Source organism: Anarrhichthys ocellatus, unplaced genomic scaffold, assembly GCF_004355925.1.
Source record: "Anarrhichthys ocellatus isolate YVR2014 unplaced genomic scaffold, GSC_Weel_1.0 scaffold9, whole genome shotgun sequence".
NCBI classification, from domain to species: Eukaryota; Metazoa; Chordata; class Actinopteri; order Perciformes; family Anarhichadidae; genus Anarrhichthys; species Anarrhichthys ocellatus.
The window spans coordinates 6,227,778-6,242,038 of record NW_022280039.1 but is presented as its reverse complement, the minus strand read 5'-3'; positions in this window follow the sequence as shown (position 1 = coordinate 6,242,038).

Here is a 14,261-nt window from a genome sequence, read left to right as displayed (position 1 = left end):
TGTCCTTCTTCACTTTCAACAGGATTTCAGTGAGGGTTTGATTATGCCTTTCCAAAAGCCCATTGCTCCATAGGCTTCATATCTTCACTTCAATGTTGAAGCTTTCAGCCATGTCCCTCATATGTTTGTTGTTGAATTCAACCCCATTGTCACTGAACAGTCTGAAGTGTTCATGGTCTTCCTCGCAATGTACAAAGTGCTTCACAATCTCCCTGGGTTTCTTGGTGGTGACGATGCTCCCTGCACTGAAGTGTGTGAAGTGGTCAATTGCATGCAGGTACCACACTCTCGGCTCTAGCTCATGCAAATCCACAGCTACTGTTTCATTGTAGGTTGAGGCCACGGGCAAACCCACCGCTGGCTTTGGCTTTAGTTTGCTATATCTGATGCACATCCCAAAGTTTTTTACAATGTCCTTGTGAATTGTGGTGCATTCATCATCATTACCTGAGCAGGCCAGTTGTTTTTTCAGTCTTTCAAATGTGGCATGTCCAAATTGCTTGTGTAGTTTCAACAGAAACTTTTTCTTTTGTTGTCATGTTTTGTGTCAGAGTGAGAGTGTCATTCGTATTCTGGGTCTCATGTTCATCTGGGTTACTCTCATCTCTAATGTTCACACAATAATGTCTTGATGTCAGTTCAAGTTTCACGTGCTGTTCAAACATTGTGGCTTTGTCATTGTCAATGTCTAAAACGGCACCTGCTCTTTTCAGTGAAGTTTTGCTTCAAAGCAATGGCATATCTACTGGGACAACTTCTGTTTTTCGATTTTACATCCAGTCTGTCCTATCATGGCTGGGATTTTCACTTTCTTTGTAGACTGAACAACTCTCCCATCACCAAACTTGAAAGCTCTTACACTCTTTGTGTCCCCCATGTTCAATAACTCACGTTGTGTTAGTCCACTCGCGTAATGATCAAGACATTTTTCTCCACACACTAGTGCAAGCTGTGTCAATTACAGCTGATCCTAGAGACTTCACCATGAATATCTCTGTGTCAGACAACGATTCTTTTGACAACAAAGTAATGTTGCATTCTTCAACATCTGTCACTTTCTCATCCTCTGTCTATTTTGCAGGTACATTTTTGTGAGGACAATCCTTTGCCCAGTGACATGTGCTTTGGCAGACTGAACATCTTGTCCTTCTCCCATATCTGTTGAGTGGATTCGTCCCTTGAACAGCCGTATGGATTTGTGAGCTTGACCTCACATTACTTTCACGCTTGGTGTGTGAAGTAGGCAGAGTTGGCAGCACCCCAACTCACACACAGGTCATCAGCTCCCTCTTGTGGAGAATTATCGACAAAGATTCTCTTCAAGACTTCATGCTTACAAACGAGAGACTTGGAGAAGCATTAAGGGACAATTGTTTGTCTTTAACATTAAGTCCTGCAGTATCTAGTAGCTTGAAAGCCAATACAGCATCTGGAAGCTTCATCTTGAACTTAAATATTCTGTTGTACCGGCGCACAAACTCGACAATGTAATCGACCATAGAGACGCCATTTTCTCTCGTGATCTGGTCAAACTCTGTGTACGCCTCGTACTGGCGACCCTTTTCTAATCCACTATCCTTCGCTCTTCCCATCAGCGATAAAGCAACTGCCAAGGCCTGCTTCTTCTCCTCCTCTATGTTTGTAACCAGCCTCCAAATTTCAACCTCATTTTTCCAGCTCTCGTAAGACTTGTTCTCTAACAATTGCCAGCGGCCATCCTCTGCTACCAATGTTAGTTCTATAATTTCAGCGACAACAGTACATGTTTAAGACTTTACTAAAACTTCAGCTCCACATCAACAACGGCGGCTACATCCATTACACACCTGTAGAACGAATAATTTACACACATGCAAAGTGGTTAGCTAAGCACTTAACAATTCCCCTTAAATTATTCCCGTACAGTAGACTGCATCCTCCTCATGAAGCCTGTAATCTAAACTATTGGGTCAACAATCATGGGGAATATGAGCAAATCTGTTCCAAGACTAACATGAAAATCAAGGTGTAAACTGCCAAACGGCATCTGCTTTGTTAACTGATGAAGACTTAAGAGTCTACAGACAGTCTAGAGAGGCTCAGTGCTAAATGCCAACAAGCTCACAAAGAGAGCATGCTGATGCTTAGCAGGTATTTTATATACACAGTTAGATTTGCTAAGTAGCCCGAAAACAAAAAGTGCAGCTGAGTCTGAGGCTGGCAAATAGTCGTACACAAAAGTATTCTACAAACTAAAATGTTTGACCTTGTGATGGCACCAGATGAAAAGTCAGGGGAACATGAACGTGTGCACAGAATTGCATGACAATAAAGTAGAGACATTTCACCAAACGTCAACTTCACTTATTGTTGAGAAATTCAGTCTGGTCCAAAGTGGTGGGCGGAGTGACTGACAGATCAACATTGACATAGAAACATGCAGTTAGTGTGACTAAAAAGCTGTCACAGAGGAGATTTGTGATCATTTCAAAGATACTGCTTTTGGTGTTTGTCTAGTTGTCTGTTTAGCCATGGTCACAACCCCGTTCTTCTATTATTCATTTCAGATATAAGAGAAACAAAACACATACATCCTGTACTCTAGAGGCATCCCCAGGAAAGACTAGACAAACACCTAGAGTTTAGAGCAATAAAAGACAAAGCTTTCATAAACTGAATCAGCTTGAATCACTTCTGTATTACATGTTTTATTGATGTTCATATTAACAGTATTTTAAGCTTATGTCCACACACAGTTGAGACGCTTCTCCTGTCCCGCCTCAGTTGTCAGCTGGCTGACATGGGAGGGTCACCTGGGCCCTCAGGCTATTAAAGCTGGGCCATTTGTTCATTCTGTCTCTCCTTTCCTACATCCACCCTCTGCATCACCTTTTGATTGTACAACTTCAGCACATATGCCACACATCCATGCACTGCTTTCATTGCTGGCATTACCGATCGGCCCATTCCATTGTTTGGAAACCTTTGGTTTAATGAATTATGTTTGTTTTAAGTAAATCACTTGCGTGGATGACCCCTTGTCACATTGGCTGAGCCAGTTTGTGACACTGAATATCACAGTTAATATCACAGTCTTTGGATGTACCAAAGACAGTACATTCCGAAGTTCTTTCTAAATCGAATCTTAATTCAGGGATGGTTCTGCTTAGGCACAAGCTCCCCAGTACTGTCAGTTCTGTTGACAAAGATCTAAATTATCTTAAATGTCAACTATGTTTTGGAGTCCCATGCAATTCTCAGTCATATCATCAGAATGTGACCCTGTTGCTGCTGCATTCCATTTACCAGCAACAAAACACAAAGCATATTTATACTTTGAAAAGCTGAGCATGCTTTCAGTTATATTTAATTTATTTAGGCAGCATAGGCACATAGTGTAAGTAACAAAGATAGGTAAAATGTGCAAAATTGTTTACATTTTGCTCTGAAAAGATCCACTGTGCCTTGCTAATGGAAACATGTCCTTTGAAGTAACTTTAATCACGTTGCAGAAAATTCTTTAAAAAAAAATTCTTCAAGTCTTATTAGAATTAATCATGCCCTTTGCTGAGGTGGCACTTTGTCAAATTTTAAGCTCTGGGCTGGAAAGCAAATGAAAACCAAAAGCTTTCCTCCAGAAGATTTGGGCCAAGCGCACACATTTTAGATGCCATGTATGTGACGAGCAGAGAGCATAAGATCCTCAAAATTAATATCCCGTCTGTGAAATAACCACACTCATCCTTTCAAACCCCCGTTTGAGGATTAAGGAAGCTAAGCAGTAATACATTTCGGGGTAAAGTTACTGCATAGTTGTGGCTGATTGACCATAGAAATGACTGTTTCTCTCTGTGATTCCATTTCCTGAATCATGTCTGACTTTATGTTATTCTTATTTATTATTTTGGCTGTATTTTTTTTCTTTTCTTGGCATGAGTATAATTCTGTGTCTTTTCTTGTTCCCATTAGTTGTTTTTTTGTGCCGTGCTAGAGGCAGGGCTCTAGGGATGCCAATGCTTATCTGTGGGTCAGTCTGTCAGTCCACCACTTTGGTTCAGACTTGAATATCTCAACAACTATTGGGTAGATTGCCATGGAAGTTTGTACAGACATCCATGGCCCCCAGATGAGGAATCCTACTGATGATCCCCTGACTTTTCCCATAGTGCCTCTACGAGTTTGGTGTTTAAGGTTTTAAATGAAATGTCTCCGTCTGATGGATTGCTAAGAAATGCTCAGAATGAATTCTGATAACCTTGGTGAACCCCCTAACTCTTCATCTACTGCCATCATCAGGTTAACATTTCTTAACTTTAGTTTATAACTAAATACTTGCAATACCATTGCCAGCCAAAGCTGTACTTTGTGTTTATTGCTAATACGCTAATCTTACCATGCTGCCACGTTAAACTAAGATGGTGAACTTGGTACACACAATACCTGCTCAGCATATTAGCATGATGACATTAGCATTCAGCTTAAATTCCTGCTGTGTAGAATTACAGAGCTGCTGCTAGCATAGCTGTAGGCTAGTCTGCTTTTGGTTTTTAAAAAAAATTCTGTTTCTTACTAGCCCAAACATGTTTTTTTTATCATTGCTAAAACGTAAATGAAAGTTATCTGAACAAAAACGAAACATGTAAAATCCTGTTATTTCCCAGAGGGCAGATCATGGGAAAGTTTTCCTCTCATGGCGCCCTTTGCAGGGGACAGATACTTATTCAGTCTGTCATTGATCTGACCCAGGCGGCGACCTCCGGTTCTGAAAAGTGAAGCCAATGCAGAAGTGCCTTCACTTTGGATTCTTTCCAATGGCCAGCAGGGGGCGACTCCTCTAGTTGCAAAAAAAAAAGTCTGATTGTATAGAATTCTATAAGAAAATAATGTTCATTATGATAATCCTATTTAGAGTAAAATAGACAATAAAGCAGGGAATGCTTTAGGGCGTGACTACCTTGTCATTGTTGCAAGCACTGCGTTGTCTGGACTGCGGAGAATTGTCCTTGTTTTCGTCTTAAATGTCTGTGAACTTAAAATGTCTTGTTCAGCGTTCGGTAATACTTTGCTCCACCCTCTCGTGTCTCTTCTGGTTCCAAAAAAAACAAGATAGCGACGGCAAAAATGCTGCAGGCTTCAAAACTGTAGTCCACAAACCAACGGGTGACGTCACGTTACTTCTTATAGACAGTCTATCTGACCCTGTGGGAGCTACCCGTAGGACATTGACACTGCACTCAGATCTCAGTAGCAAAGTCAATTAGTTCAAACTGTGTCGTACCTCTCTCAGCTCACTGTTTTTGTGAAGTACAGTACAAAAGCAGGATCGATACAAGTTGAGACTGATTGATGAGACACTCTCACGATTGATTGCAGAGAGACCGCTGTTATATTATCAAGAAGTAGTTGCATAAAAATCTCCAGGTCCCTAGGCTCGCTGAAGAGTGACAACATTCACACCGCCCACAGCCACATCGCTGTGTGCTGTTGGATGGCTGACTTGAGCCAGCTGTACTGCCAGTGGTGGTGCAGTGATAGCTAGGACATGCGGTAAACACAGACACATGATGATTTGCTGCTGCTGGCTGCTCTGCTGAAAGTTCACTTTTATAACTTCCCCAGGCTGCCGACTAGAGAAGAAGAAGGTGAGCATCACACACTGTCAAAATGACATTTGGCGGCTAGTTCTTCCTTGTGGTGTGAAGGCATCAAGGCCTTATCGTGTAGCCTAATTTACAGCACTTGCCACAAGCGAAAAGTGCACATACAGAGGAAACAGAAGTCACGTTTCCTAGAAGTACATTTCAGCTAAGCACAAGCACATCTCCTGGAGGAGGAAACTCGAGCATGTGACTATGTGTGGGTAATATTCTGCCTTGTCTGCACTGCTTTTGATTCTTGGTTGACTTTTGGGTCCTGGGAGTCTGGTGACTCGTCTTCTTCTCGTCTACTTCTGACATGATTTTCCACCTCTGTGACTCATCGCGGGCTACTGCTGCCCTGTTTGACATTCTGGTGTTGAACAAACAGCCAGCGGCCCACTGGCTCACTCTCATCAAGAAAAGCTGTTTTTATTCATCTTTTTTTTCTCCCTTCCTCTTGCATCCCTTTCTTTCTTGTTGCTACTTTGATTGTTTTAGTCTGCTACCCTGCAGCTCCGCATAGCTGTCAAGGGAAGGTTGTTCAGCTTAGTGCAGATAAAACCGACTGTACATCACGGAGAGCACAATACGTATACTGTTAGATACATATACATGAAGTTCAAACCTATTGTACTAATGCATGCAAGCTGTAACAACAGCCAATGCTGCAAAGACAAGTCAATATCTATGATATTTTAATACAGCTTACTCTGAATAGTACTGTCCAGGTTTGTTATAGTGGGAAAAGGGCTCAAACAAGACTATAAAACCACTTTAAACAACTTATGGAGAAGAGAGTCTCTGTCAGTTCAATGACAGCATGGAAAGCATTGCTTTCACATCTGTCTTGCTCCCCAACTGCTGGCGTGTTGATATTTGACATGGGAAACAACCTAGTTCTGGTCTGATTAACAATAATGCAAGCCATTGCCTTTCCACTGACTGGAATAGGACAATAACACACTAGATGAGTAATCCAGAACAACAAATGGTTGCAATTAGCATTATCATATTGTTGAATTTATTAAATGAATGCAGCCCTGTCTCAAACTTAACCATGTCGATATGATATTTACTTCAGTACACTTTAAGATCAAATATTACTCGCACCTCTACAGAACGTTTAAAATTCAGTAATTCACATTATAGTCACCACTGATCATCCCTGTAACAATCTGCACGGCCATAACTTCACCTTTCCACGAAACTCCGTAAACCAAGAAGCTTCCAGTTTACAGTCTGATTTCATTTCTTTTGCTCGGCTCATGGTCAATGGTCTCAGACTGTATTGAGGTGTATCAGCCCTTCTTTGAGCTCTGTTTACAGTGATACATATTTCCCTTTCTTGCTCTGATATTCACCATTTATAACTGCTGTGCACCCTGTGTGTGGTGTTACTATGACAACCGATAACTGCGTCGTAGCTTTGGATTATTTCATTATTTATTCCGTTTTGAAGACGTAATGTAAAACAATACTTATAGTTTAAATTATTTTATTTGATGTGAAACTACAGTTTTACTTACACAGTAAATGTACAATTTAAAAAGAATATATATATATATATATATATATATATATATATATTTATATACTGTAGGTCTTATTGAGCTAGCAGACAACCAGCCTGTCTAGCAGTAGACATACTTTTTCTGCCCAGTAATTCTTGGTCAACCTCTAATAAATGCATTTCTTACGAATAATTGATTAAGTTGCATACTGAATAAAATAACCGCTGACAGAAAACAACTGACTGGCAGAGAGAGAGTTTCTGTGCCCAGTAGAGGCTTAGTGACCACCACCTGAAATTTGAAGATAAAAGAAAGTTGTGGCAGCCATTAGGAAGCAGAATACACTGTCAGTCTGCTGCAGGTGAGATTGGAAACTAGCCACATTGAGCTCTCTAATTCTGAAAAGAGCTTGATGACAAATTAAAGCTAGGAATGGTTGTGAGTGAAGGACACAGCGGATCAGGTCATACAGTGTATATTAATCTGGCATTGTGTGATGATATATCATCCCATTATTCACACACACACACACACACACAACATGTGATTTCTATCTGAATCCTTTGACAGTGCTGCCATTAACTCTCATGTATGACTGTGTTGAGGTGAAAATTGAATCAAGTTTCTGTGTTATTATGGGACTTTTTCCAGCCTCCGTCTAGCAGCTGTTAGCAACAACAGCTGTTAATAATAGGATTAAAAATGGCACAAATAAATGGGGGCTTTAACATCATAACAAGGTCTGTTTGCAATTACCATCCAGTCACTGAAACTCTGTCGGTCAGACTCCTGTTTTTGTCAAAATAGTCAGAATAAAGTGAAATGGACACTGAGCCAGCTGGAAGGACTGTGGGACAACTTGGCTGAAGCCCATTTTCTCTGCACAGCCAGCCTTGACAGTAATTACAGAGTCAGTGTGTGCGTGAGCGTGTATGCGCTCATGCTTGTTTGTACAGTAAGTTTGTGGAGAGTGGGGCTGGCAGCCCAGATAAAGTATGAGGCGAGGCCCCTCAGTGAGGTATGTGGGTGGAGGGTCATGTCACTGCAGAGAAAACCTTTCCAATAAAAGCCACTTCCCTGTGAGGAGTCCAGGTGAGCACACAATTACTTTTTCATAAAAATAAACTGCAAATGCATTCCTCACATTCCAGCTATGTATTTGACTTCCTCATGTTAATGTGGACAAATTGCATGAAGAGGTACTTTATAGATTTTTTCTAATTTTCTCTGGCTCTGACATCCCTGTTTTAAATGATTCAACACAGCCAATAAGTAGGTACTGGTACACAGGACAAGATGATCAATATATCCTTGTTGGTGGCCAAACAACAGAACTATAAGCCCTCGATGAACTCTGTGCCAACAAAAAGTTATGTTCATTGTCCGGTTAAGCTTATCTGCCTCAATTATGTACCACAGAATTCAAATACTGAACTATGTTTGAACATACTTTTTATTACCATTTTTCCCACGGTTCTGCCAGTCTTTCTGTTGTAAATTGCCGTCTCCTGCTCACACATAGCCGCCAGTTGGACCGTTAACGCTTGTCCAGTCCTGTGCTTGTATGCGAACTATGATAAGTGCTTATCCAATTGGTTTTCTCAGTAGTGGCACTGCCTGTTCTAATTGCGTGAATTTTTTTGTAAATCAAGTTCAACTGAAGTTCAGCCAACCTCATGGTTCGACAGCGATAGTCTGTGAATGCAGGACCCACAGCTGGAAACCCACCATATGTAACAGCAGAGACTGAGCATACATTCATGTGTGAGTGAGGATCACCAAAGATGTTTAACGCTTGTTTCTATGTTATATAACACTCTCTTCAGTTAGACTCTTGTTTGTGGCTGCTGTTGTTTTATTCTGTTCATAAAAAGGATCATTAGTTGCAGCCCAAATCTAAAAGTACGAATTCTGATCATTTGTTAGATGTTTTTGGAACTACGCTTATTCACCTTTTTGCAGAAAGTTAATCAGCTAACCTGGCTCTGTGGGAACGTGCATCGTGTCCTTTTTACACTTTTTTAAAGATTATTTTTAGGGCTTTTATTGCGACTGTTAGAGCAGCTGGAGGATGACAGGTAAGGGGGGGGGGGATGACTAACAGCAAAATGCCACAGGGTCAGAATCAAACCCGGGCCGCTGCCAAGGACTCAGCCTACATGGGGAGCACCCTATACCGGGTGAGCTAAAGGTCGCCCTTACACTTCAGTTTTTTTATGGATTAAGTCAATGTGTTCATTTGTGAGTTATAAAGGTGCTTTTTATTTTACATTGGCCAGAGCCAGGCCAGCTGTTTCCTATTACTTACCATTATGTATGCTAATATAAGATAACCATCTCCTGCCTGTAGCGTCATATAACGTATGGTATCGATCCTCTCATCTATCTCTCGGCAAGAAGGTCAATACGGGTATTTATGGGGTAAATTGTCTGTTCTGTTTCTTTATGCACCATGTAAAGCGTCTTTGGGTACTTAGAAAAGTGCTATATAAAACTAAAGTATTGTTAAACTATTGCTAATTTAAATCATGACACCTTAACTTTGTTTTTCTCCCATCATTCATTTTTTACAAAAGGCTGATAGGCTCTTCATCATGGACCGCTCTAAGACATTATATCTCTGCTACTTGGAGCTGGCAAAGTCCAAGTTTGAATTCTCTGACCAGCCGAGAAAATCTGTGTGAGAGAAAACGTGCAAAACAAAATAGCAGCTGACATGTAACACATGTTGTGTGATAATAAGAATGCATACTGCTGCAGTAAAACTTGAGTAGCATTTCCACGTAATTCAAGAAGTCATTTAGGAATTTATATTTAGAAAACATTCCAGGACCTAAACTTCACCAACTTTCACACAAGAACTTGGATGTCTATTCCCACTGCTAGCACTCTTTCTGTGATTTATTTTGGTCGGTCATGGTCAGACAGAGCAAGTGAAGTGCACGCAGCTATAAATCCTTCCCCCCTGACTGTCTCTGCTCTCCAGCAACACTTCTTCACTCAATTCTCCTTGAGGATAGCGAGGAGGTTGCGGAGAGGGAGCAGCAGTATACAAATAAAACACTTGCATGCCTTGAAGATATTTATTCACGCAGGGTCTTCAGGGTGGTACTGTACTCAGGCAATGAGGATTTTTAATCTGTTCAGCTCTGCTTACTAGTATATTTACAGCTATATTCAGACTGTTTACTCATGCACATTTGTTAATTAATGTGCAATGTGAGCTGAGCAATTTCAGTCACTTATGGAGTGTGTTTAAGCTTCACCTTTGGGGAATACCCAGATGTTCCTCTATATGCCACTATGCCTGAGCATAGCTGAGGCCTGTAGAGAGATGACTAAAATCTGCTCCCTCTTTTTAATTTTTACAAATTTTCTAGAGGATACACCAAAGTTAGGTAATTAATCTTTTTTGTATCATCCCCTCGGTTGCTTTTACAATGGATAGTTGACAGTGAAGGTAAACCCCAAGGTTTAAAATGTTGTACACTGTGTCGTGCTGCACAAATCACTGAAAATGGATCATATGAGCCGTGGTGCTCCGCTGTGCTGTCTTTACTGCCCAGAGGAATATTTCTTTCTATTTTGAAGCTACCTCATGCCCCAATGTCTCAACACTTGTCATCTTGATGAGTGTACCACCCTACAGCATGTAGCCTGAGGCTGAGGTTACCAGTGTCAACACTGTCACATTAGGATTTACAGCAAAAGCTGCCAGTTAGTGACAGCAATTTAAAAAAATGGAATTAGCACCCTCAAGTTTCAGGCTGTGGAACTGTGCAGAAGAACGATGGATTGTCCAATATCAATTATAAAAGGAGTTTTGGTTCAAGTTCAAGTATCTCAGAGTCAGGCCTAGTGAAGACCAGATGGAGCGGGAGATTGTCCAGCTCACTGCTAGTTACACTAACAGAACATGGCAATCACAAATGGCATCACAGCCTCTCAACATTTGTCGATAGGGACTCCAAAATGTTTTTGGTGTAATGCAAAGTCGCCAATTAGTGCTTGTGCATTTCACTGACAATATATTTAGTTTATTTCTCTACAATATCAGCATTATTCTGCTTTGTTCAAGCATGAAAAATATGGTAAACTTCCTCAGTATCCTGATGTGACTGCATGCTTTCACCTCGGATGAAGGTTTAGAGGAGCTGCTGAACACAACTGTCCATAGAAAACTAATGGTGCCGAAAATGGCACATTTCTTTATTTTAAATAGTCTTAACAAAAAATAGACCCAATGGAAAAAGGCGTCCAGTAGTGAGAGTATGTTTCCTGTACATCCCCATTTGCTTTTGTGGAGAATTTACATTGGTTTGTAGGCTGCCTCGCTGTTTTTAATCCTCTAAATCCAGTGTCTTCTTATTTTGTTGAAACATAATCTTGGTGTCTTTTTGCCTGCACGGAGCAACAACAAATGTGCAAAGAAGTGCACCTTGGTCTCCGAAGTCGAAGTCCTGCACTTTGTCCATCTACCATCCACCCAGTCACTTCTTTGCGACTTGTGCACGGTACAAAAAGTTAGCACTTCATAAACTGAAAGAAATCTGAAAAGAAATCCAAAAGTGCGTTCTCTCCAAAAATATATCAGGCAAAAGCATGTAAGGCTTCGTCATCCATGCCTTGAGCTATGGTAGCATCCACTCTCCCATTTATCAGGGAAATATGATTTACTTTTAATTCCCAGTTTTTGCCATTTTAATGTGATAAAAAGTTATATTTTATGTGAAAATCCTTCACCAGCTATCTTGATATGAGCTACCTGACTGAATACAAATCAGCTGATCTTTTAAAACATACAGAGACCTGGTGCATTAATATTTGTATTTCACGAGATGAAACCTAATCCATGACTAGATTGGGCACACACCCCTTGACATTCTCTGTCTGCAGCAGCTGATACCTCAAGTATTGAAATGCAGCATCCAGCAGTGATTAGAGGATGGAATTGGTGACAGACAATCTATTCCTCCAGTCACTTATGCCACCTTGCCAGGGCACCTCAATCATGTTTTCTTATTAGGCGTTGGGACTTCAGCGGAATATTCAAGTGTAAGTTGAATATAATCGTGCTTGGGAAATAAATGGGACAATTGGTAGGAGGATTTGCATATCTTTCCGCTCTGATGTTAACCCATATCAAGTCAGAAAATAACATGAATAATTCCAACAATTGGACACTTCGACCCATGAGGGATTGAGCACCGCAGTGTCTGTTTAATTCGTGACCCTTCTTTGCATTTTGACATGTGTGCTCTGTCAGCTGTTGCTGCCATTGGAGTGTCATAACCGCTAAGCATGCTGTTATTTTTTCATTTTTCTGGCCCCATTCTGAATGCTTAGTGATTGTGATTTCAGCTGCTCTGAGTAGCACTGATTATAAGTCGCTTTACATAAGAGCCTTGCCAAACTAAGATGTAAATGTGAATTAGCGTCAGTGCTGAGGATGCAGACAAGAGGGCCAAAGCTACCCAGACTTCTTCTCTCTGGAAATTGAACTGACATGTTCATTTCTGAAACATTTTACTGCATATCCATTTTGGCACCTGAGGTTCACCGTTCAGTATTTCTCTAAGAAGCAGGAAACACCCTGTATAAAGTCTGCTGTCTCTCAGAAGCACAGTCATTTGTTGTAATCTTGTCACTTTTCCATGTACAGTAGAGGGTGCCTCATTTTAGAACTAAACTTTTCACCTGCTCGGTGCTGTGTACAGAATTATATTTGTCATAATGTGAAGTGTATGAAGTGGGTTAAATTGACCGCTCGCACTCACTGCATCAACCCACATCGAGTGTCTAACTCCCACACCTCCTGTCATCACAGTGTCAACAATACAATTGGCTTTTCATTAGCTTTATATACCTGGAGAGGGTTAGCTGACAAATTCTTTGCCTGTGTCAGTTTAAGAACAAGCTACCGAAATACCTATTATGTATTTACTTCCATCTATCTGCAGGGTCTCAAGATAGCAATGTTGGTTGTCATTAGGGACGTTTGGGGAGTGGAGGGGGGATTTTTGTATAACTCACCCGTTTAAATTAAGGCTTAAAGTGAGAGAGCTGTCCCCTCTGCTGCGACACCCGGATCCACCTGTTTGCCCATTTTTAGACTTTGCTGTCGTCACATCCATGATGGCGACGGCAAGAGCCATCCACTTCACAAAGGCTCTTCGTAAACCTATAGGTGACGTCAGGGAGACTACGTCCATATTGCGTACAGTCACAATAGTAACTGTAACAATGAATTAATTACCTTCGTTCGGACCAAATAAACCAAAATACAGGTAAGAAAGTGCTCTCAGTCCCACCTTTTAGCCAGAATCATCCACTAGGTACCCAACATAATTAATGGCTAGAAATCTATAAGAATTGCTGTGGATATTCATGGTTCACACAATTCATGGCCTTTTGTTTGGAGGTAACATCACCTTCATGTAAACACAAAATATAACATAAGCCTTAATAGCAAACCTTCTGTTATTTGGTTCCTTCCAAGATGTAAAGAATATGTTTTACAGAAACACAAAAAAGTACTGTATTTGAAAATCCAGAACAAAACATTCACTTAGTTTATAATTTTAAGCATAATTGCATAGTTGCGCATATAATTGCATTTAAACCCAGTCACTTTACTTGGCCTTTTCCATTTTCTAACCTTCAGGAAGAGCCATTTGCTGCCATTCCTCTACGCTCACTCTCTGTTGTAGGTGCAATTGCTTTCCCTGCTGATGACGGTCTCATCTGCCTTCGAGATTCTTTGTGTAATTTCACTGACCAGAAGTGTTGGACCGAAAAGGGAGCAACATTTTCATGCACATACCAGAGAGAAAACTGTGAGGGTTTTGGGGTACTTTCAAATCTCGCAACAGGAAAGTGTGAAAACTGAAGGTGTCAAACGGAGAGGTGTTATTTTTTCATGCAATTGTATGATTCATCCTCTTTAGCATTTCAGCACTCAGCTCCATATCAGTGGAAGCAGGATCAGTCAGTTGGTAGTGGGAGATCAAGGTTTGTAGCACCTTTCTTAAAAGTGATAATATGCAAGTTCATATTCTATTAATATATGTCAGTTTTGCTACTCGATTCAACCAACTGGTATCATTCAATAGTGATTACATTTATTAACAAA